This window comes from Pinus tabuliformis, chromosome 7 (assembly GCF_031772625.1).
Source record: "Pinus tabuliformis cultivar Carrire ecotype Pingquan chromosome 7, CPIR1, whole genome shotgun sequence".
Taxonomy (NCBI): domain Eukaryota; kingdom Viridiplantae; phylum Streptophyta; class Pinopsida; order Pinales; family Pinaceae; genus Pinus; species Pinus tabuliformis.
This window is the reverse complement of record NC_142293.1, coordinates 11,597,293-11,604,015: the sequence shown is the minus strand read 5'-3', so window position 1 is coordinate 11,604,015 and position 6,723 is coordinate 11,597,293. Positions and strand designations below refer to the sequence as shown.

The following is a 6,723-nucleotide window of genomic DNA, read 5'->3' as shown; positions in this document are numbered from 1 at the left end:
CCTTTTGAGCATAGGAATAAAATCTTACATCAAACTAAATAATTTGTTTCTTGAGGTCCGATAGAGCAAAGTTTGGTCTGAGTGGATGTTAACCACCACCATCATCATCATCAATATAATAATAATATAATATTATAATCAAATATTATTATTATTATATTTTATTATTATAATAATAATACAATATAATTGTTATTATTTTTTTTATATAATTTTATATTATTAAATTTTTTAAATAATATAATGATAATCTAATATTATTATGAGCTATTCTTATTATTAATTAATATATATTAGGAGTTTATATAATTATTATAATATTAATATAATATTTATACAGTAATAGATATAAATAATCTGATTGTTAATATTTATATAGTTATTAATAATCTTATATAATTATTAATAATCTTAAATATCCATAATAATTATTAATGTGGTTGATATAACTTTATTAACGTATATCAACCACATTGACGCATGTGATTGTGCTAGTATATAATAATACCCTCCATATCAAACATCTTACTCCAATTAAATTTAAAATTTAATAAACAACCTTTACTTAATGATTACATTAAATGTGGTCGGGAAAGGAAGTACAATAGCGATTGGCCACCCTGGATGAACGAGAGGTGGTCGGGAAAGGAAGTAGAATAGCGATTGGCCACCCTGGATGAACGAGAGGTGCAACAGCAATGCTAGCAGTTATGAGGTTCACCAAAACCTCAGCTTCATTATTGAGATCACATTCTCGGGCAGGTGAGCTGCGTCAATCACATTTTAATCACCCTTCACAAACTAATTAACGTGGCTGCCCCCTTTTTATGACTGCCCATGCACGGGCTGGGCTCTCAAGTACTGAGCAGCGAGGTCTGGGTTTCGTCACTCCTGAACATTAAAATTGATCTCCTGGATATTAATGTAATGCCTTTTTTTAATGTTATTTTGGTGAGTTGTTGGGTCCACAAAATATTGTTCGAGTGTATAATTTTAAAAGTGTTTAGATAATTGAATCATAATTTCCTAGAATTGAATTCATGATTTTTTAGTAGCAAAAATATTTCTGAGAATTGAATCTAGAATTTTGAAAGTGTCTGGATAATTGAACCATAATTTCCAAAAATTGAATCCATAACCTCTGTATAACAAAAAAAAAATGCTTCTGAAAATTAAACCCATAATTTCCAATAACAAAAATGCTTAACAACCGAATTAATAAATTGGGGTAACCCTGACCCTTGAGCTCCCGGAGATCTTTATACCTCTAATTGCTAAGTATTTATATTTATACCCTGGATTTATGACAGGTACCATCTTCCGCACGGCTCTATTTATTCTTCACTCTGATCAGCGTAACTATTCACAGCGATCTTTCCCTGTTATTTCATAACGATAATGTGAACGTTCAACTTCTCTCCGCGAATCAGAAACAGAGGACTTCTTCCGGAAGTACTTTTCATGTGAGGGATAGTGGATCTCATTGTTCAGATGCATATACATATTGTTCGTCCTTAGGGTTTCATAAAATTCAGGGTTTTCATTAAATTCAATTTCATTTGCAGTATAGAGTGGTTTTTTTTTTAAGTAAACCCCGGGGTTGAGTTGAGTTTCTTGCAGAAATCCTGATTCTTCCAGTTAAAATATGGAAATCTACTCTAGCGGATCCATCGCTGCGCTCATAGGGAGCGCGGCTATTTTATGGTACTTGATCAAATCGAGAAAAAATAAATGTGATCCTGTAAATTGGCCAATTGTGGGCATGGTGCCTTCGTTGCTCTGGAATCTCAGCAACGCATACGAATGGGCAGCAGGAATAGTAATTCGCAATGGCGGGACATTCAGATTCAAGGGACCGTCGGGGAGCAAGCATTTTTTCGAAGTCGTGACATCCAGCCCGCCAAATCTAGAGTACATTCTCAAAGACGATTTCGCCAATTTGCCGAGGGGTCCCAGTTTCAAGTCTGTTTTCTTTGACATATTTGGAGATGGTCTATTTGTAGCAGACGGCAAGCTGTGGAAGCGGCAGAGGAAGGCCGTGGCCATAGCCATGAGCAGCAACAGTTTCCGCGAGCAGAACATAAATCAGATACAAAGATTAACCCTGGAAAGACTGATTCCAGTCCTGGAAGAATCTTGCAAGAAGAATTCTTCTCTGGATATACAGGACATTTTGCTTCGCTTGAACTTTGATAACATATGTTTGGCTCTTTCGGGCAAAGACGCCGGGTTCTTGCAACCAGATCTTCCAGAGGTTCCCTTTGCTGGAGCCTTTGATGAAGCCATTGAATCCTGCACTTACCGTCTCATTATTCCTCCAATTGTATCAAAAGTGATGAAATTTCTCAATCTTGGCTTTGAGAGAAAGCACAGAAGAGCCATGGGGATAATTCTTGAATATGCTTCAGAGCTTGTGAGGTTCAAAATGGGGGAGCTGGAGAAAATGAGCAGTGAAAAACGCTCACAGTGTAGAGACATTTTGTCTACCTTTATTCACCTGGAGACAGAGGAAGGACGTTTTCCTTCCCTGAAATCTGTGCGAGATCTATGTCTCAGCGTAATTCTTGCTGCCAGAGATACATCTTCGCTGGCGTTATCATGGTTCTTCTGGCTGTTAAACCAGCATCCAGATGTAGAGACAAAAATTCTGTCAGAACTCTACCAGATCTTGAAGGTTAAATTTACTAATAATTCTTATGATTTGAATACGCTTCGCTTTAGTCATGATGATCTGAAAGGTCTACAGTACTTGCATGCCGCTCTGTCTGAATCTTTGAGGCTCTATCCTCCTGTTCCTGTCAGTTACAGGCAGGCAATACGCGACGTCCTTTTACCGGATGGGACCAATGTCAAGAAGGGCTCAAAGCTTCTGTATTTTATTTATGCCACGAATCGGATGGAGAGCGTGTGGGGTAAGGATTGCAGGGAATTCAAGCCCGAGAGATGGATTGGCCGAGATGGATTTTGCATAAAGGAATCAGACTATAAGTACCCCGTCTTCAATGCCGGGCCTCGGCTGTGCCTGGGAAGGGAGATGGCTTATGTTAACATGAAGTGTGTGGCCGCTCATATTCTTCTGCGTTACCGCGTGAGAATCGATCCCGGGCATCCCGTGAAGCCCAAGTTCGGGCTGACTATGTTCATCCAACAGGGCCTCAAGGTAACGTTACAGCCCAGAGAGGATCGGCTGACATAACACCACGAGAATGGGTGCAGATAATCTGAATAATGGTTTGGGGTCTCTTCAATATTTATTTTCATGATTTGCCAAAAGTCTTTATGGTGGCTGGTTATTATTTGTGTCATAAGATGTATATTGCTGATGATTTTCAGTGTGAAGATGGTTAACATTATGCCTGTGATATGAATTAAATGCTGATACCCATTAGTATCCATTGTATTACAATAAATAGAAATTACATATTTTTATATTGCTTCGTTTTTAGTGTTTTATTTTGAGTTTTCATTACTCAAATTTATTATCAGCTTTGATCTCTTCTTCATCTGAATCAACTTAACCATTCATAATTAAAGAAAAATCAAAAGTTGAGAAATATATGTTTATTTCATTTAATATATATAGAAAATTGAGAAGTTGAGAAATATATGTTTATTTCATTTAATATATATATATTGTTTTTGAATTATGATTTTAAAAATCATTTCTATTTTGTTGAAGATTTAGAGATGCATAAAGATTGAAGATTTATCTTTTATTATTATTAGGTTATTTGAGGTTGTGTGGTTTTTTTGAACATGAATGATGAGTCAACTTGTATTTGCAAATAGTAGGTAGTAATGAATATGCTTAGTTTTTTTGTTTTTTTGCCAAAGAAAAAAATCGTTTATAGTCACATTCAAATGGATATACATGCTTCCTTCTTTCCATATGGACTGTTCAAAAAGTCTCCCAAAATATTGTCTCATTTACCCCTCTTCAAAATATTGTGTCCTTTACCCTCCCTTAAGCTTCTATACCCAAAACATAACCTATCCCAACCTTACAATCATTACATTGTTCTAAATGTTTTTTAACTAGAAAATAATAAAAACAACCAAGGGACTAACAAACATTAGATAGACACCATAACATGACAACATAAAAATTAAAAAGAAACTCTATTGGTTCCATCTCAGCCCAAGTGCATTTCCAAAGCCTCTTTAGACAACTCATATGCTTTTTTATCCAATTCTCTGTAAATATGCCCAAAGGAAGTCCACTAGAATGAAAACAAGGTGTTTTCAATTTGTTGCAGATGGAAGCCTAAGATAAGCAATTTCAACAATAAATCTTTTGCATGCCCAATCAATCACTGTTTTGGATTTCCCCATAACCTAGATTTTCTTTAATCCCTACTTATTTACAAAATAGAGAAGGCACCATAAAGCAAAGAATTTAGATTTTGTATTTGTACCTTATCCTAGAGAATAATGGATATGAAAATAATCTATTTTATTAATGTATAACACTAGCCCAACCCCACATCTAGGTGGAGCTCCTCAACTTTAAAAACTATCTCTACTTCATTTAAGATCTAGAGACATGTGGAAAGATTGAAAGATGGGGTTATTTTAGGTATTGTAGTTTATCTTGAATAAGGATGATGAGTCAACTTGCATTTGAAGATAGTAGGTAGTAATGAATATCCTAGCTACTAGTTTTTGTTTTCCAAGAAAAAAACCATTTATAGTCATATTCAAATGAATATGCATGATTTTGTCCATATGGATTGATCAAAAGGTCTCTCAAAACAGTGCCTCCTTTACCCCTCATAGATCCTCTATACCAAAAATATAACCTATCCTAACCTTATTTACAATGACTATATTATTTCAAAGATATTTTAACCAAAAAAATAATAAAACAACCAAGGGGACTAATATAGATTAGATAGACATCACAATAGGACAACAGTAAAATTAAAAAGAAACTTTGTTGCTTCCATCTCATGGCTATCATAGAATTCATAGAATTTGAAAGAACTCAACTACATTTCCAACACCTCTTTAGACAACTTATCTTTTTTTTTATTCAATTCCATGTAAATGTTCCTCAAGGAAGTCCACTAGAATGAAAGCAAGGTGTTTTAAATTTTTTGCAGAAGGTGGTATGCACAAGCAATTTCAAAAACATATTTTTTGTATGCCCAATCGATCACTATCTTGGATTCCCCACCTGAATTTTCTTTAATCCCTACTTCTTTCCAAAATAGAGAAGGCACCGTAAAGCAAAAAATTTAGATTTTGTATCTGTACCCCTTCCTGGAGCCTAACGAATATGAAACTAATCTCTTTGATTAATATATAACATTGCCCCAACCCTACATCTAGGTGGAGCCCCTTGACTTGCACCATCAAAATAATTCCAAGGAATATCCAATTCCAACTAATGCATAACCGAGGATCTCCACAATTAAGCGCGCTTGAGCCAGAGGAGATCTGGGATGGGTGACCTCCCGGGAAGTCCTGGTTACCGGGTGCAAGCCCCGGAAGTGATGATTGACGCTATGTGATTCATTTCACTAGTTTCAATCCCACTTCTTCACCCCTGTGAGCATCACCCGATGCAATGAGTGCTAAGTGAACAATTAAAAAATCATTAGAAATTAGGCAGTTACGACTAACTCTCATGGAAATGGTCATACATTAATGACTTACTTAACGCAGTTGAATCCCAAAAACAATATCTAATATAATGCACTGCGTAAACCCCTAATATTTAACATGTATTCTTTACACATTTTTTTTCAATAAGTTTTGTTTTCACCTCAAGAAGAATTCTTTGTCATGGAAAATGCATGAATTACATGCTTAAAAAATATCATAAATCATAATATATGCAAAAGAACCAAAATCTTTGACTATTGAATCCTATAACGAGTCTTGAATACATTCCTCTAAACTTGGCATATTCCATCTAAAGGTCGAATTTAGAGCACATGCCACAAGTGACCATAATTGTGTTGCATATGGGTAATAAATGAACAATTGTGAAAAAAAAATGTGCTTAATTTACATGGGAAATATCTATTAGGCCTTGTTGTAGATTTTTCTATAGATTCAACAACTCATGTGATATACTAAAACATAAGACAAGAATCTACTCTACTCTTAACAATGGAAATCAATAATGATCCATGAAAACAACAATCAGCAAGAGGAAGAATACCATTCGCACATAACACAATATTTCTCTAGGGAAAGAAACCGCTCAAAACCCTGACTATTTATATTGCATTAATTAGAAATCTGAGAAGAAATACAATGCTTGTTCTCACTAGAACAATCCCTACGAAAGTATGATCAACTCTCTGCCTCACAAGCCCACTTTAGCCAACACTTAGCCAATTCTATTTCCTGCCAAGCCCTTATTTTCTTGTGCAATTCCTAAGAGGATCAACCCATATTTAATTGGGAAATCCTTCTTCCAAAACCGTGGAATCCAAACTTAGGTCTTCAACTGATTGCATGCATGATATGTACAACTCAGAAAATCATACAATTGATAGTACATTGTCCCTACACTCTAGTCTCAACTGGGTCTTCTTATGAACTAGCATGCATGAATTATTTGTGAGTGAATCTTCAGTTAACTAGTGTGGCACTGAGGATGCATTGACTCACTACTAAACCTTTATTAGTTCCTCTAATAGTTAGGACTAGTTTAACTGACTATAACTCAATTGAACTGAGTTATCTAATTACATCACCAAAGAACTCAAC

General features: G+C 35.3%; 1 pseudogene; it reads left to right on the top strand.

Annotated features, from left to right (window-relative positions):
* Positions 1-1,327: 1,327 nt before the first annotated feature.
* Positions 1,328-3,429, top strand: LOC149244884 (cytochrome P450 86B1 pseudogene; annotated as a pseudogene).
* Positions 3,430-6,723: the final 3,294 nt, after the last annotated feature.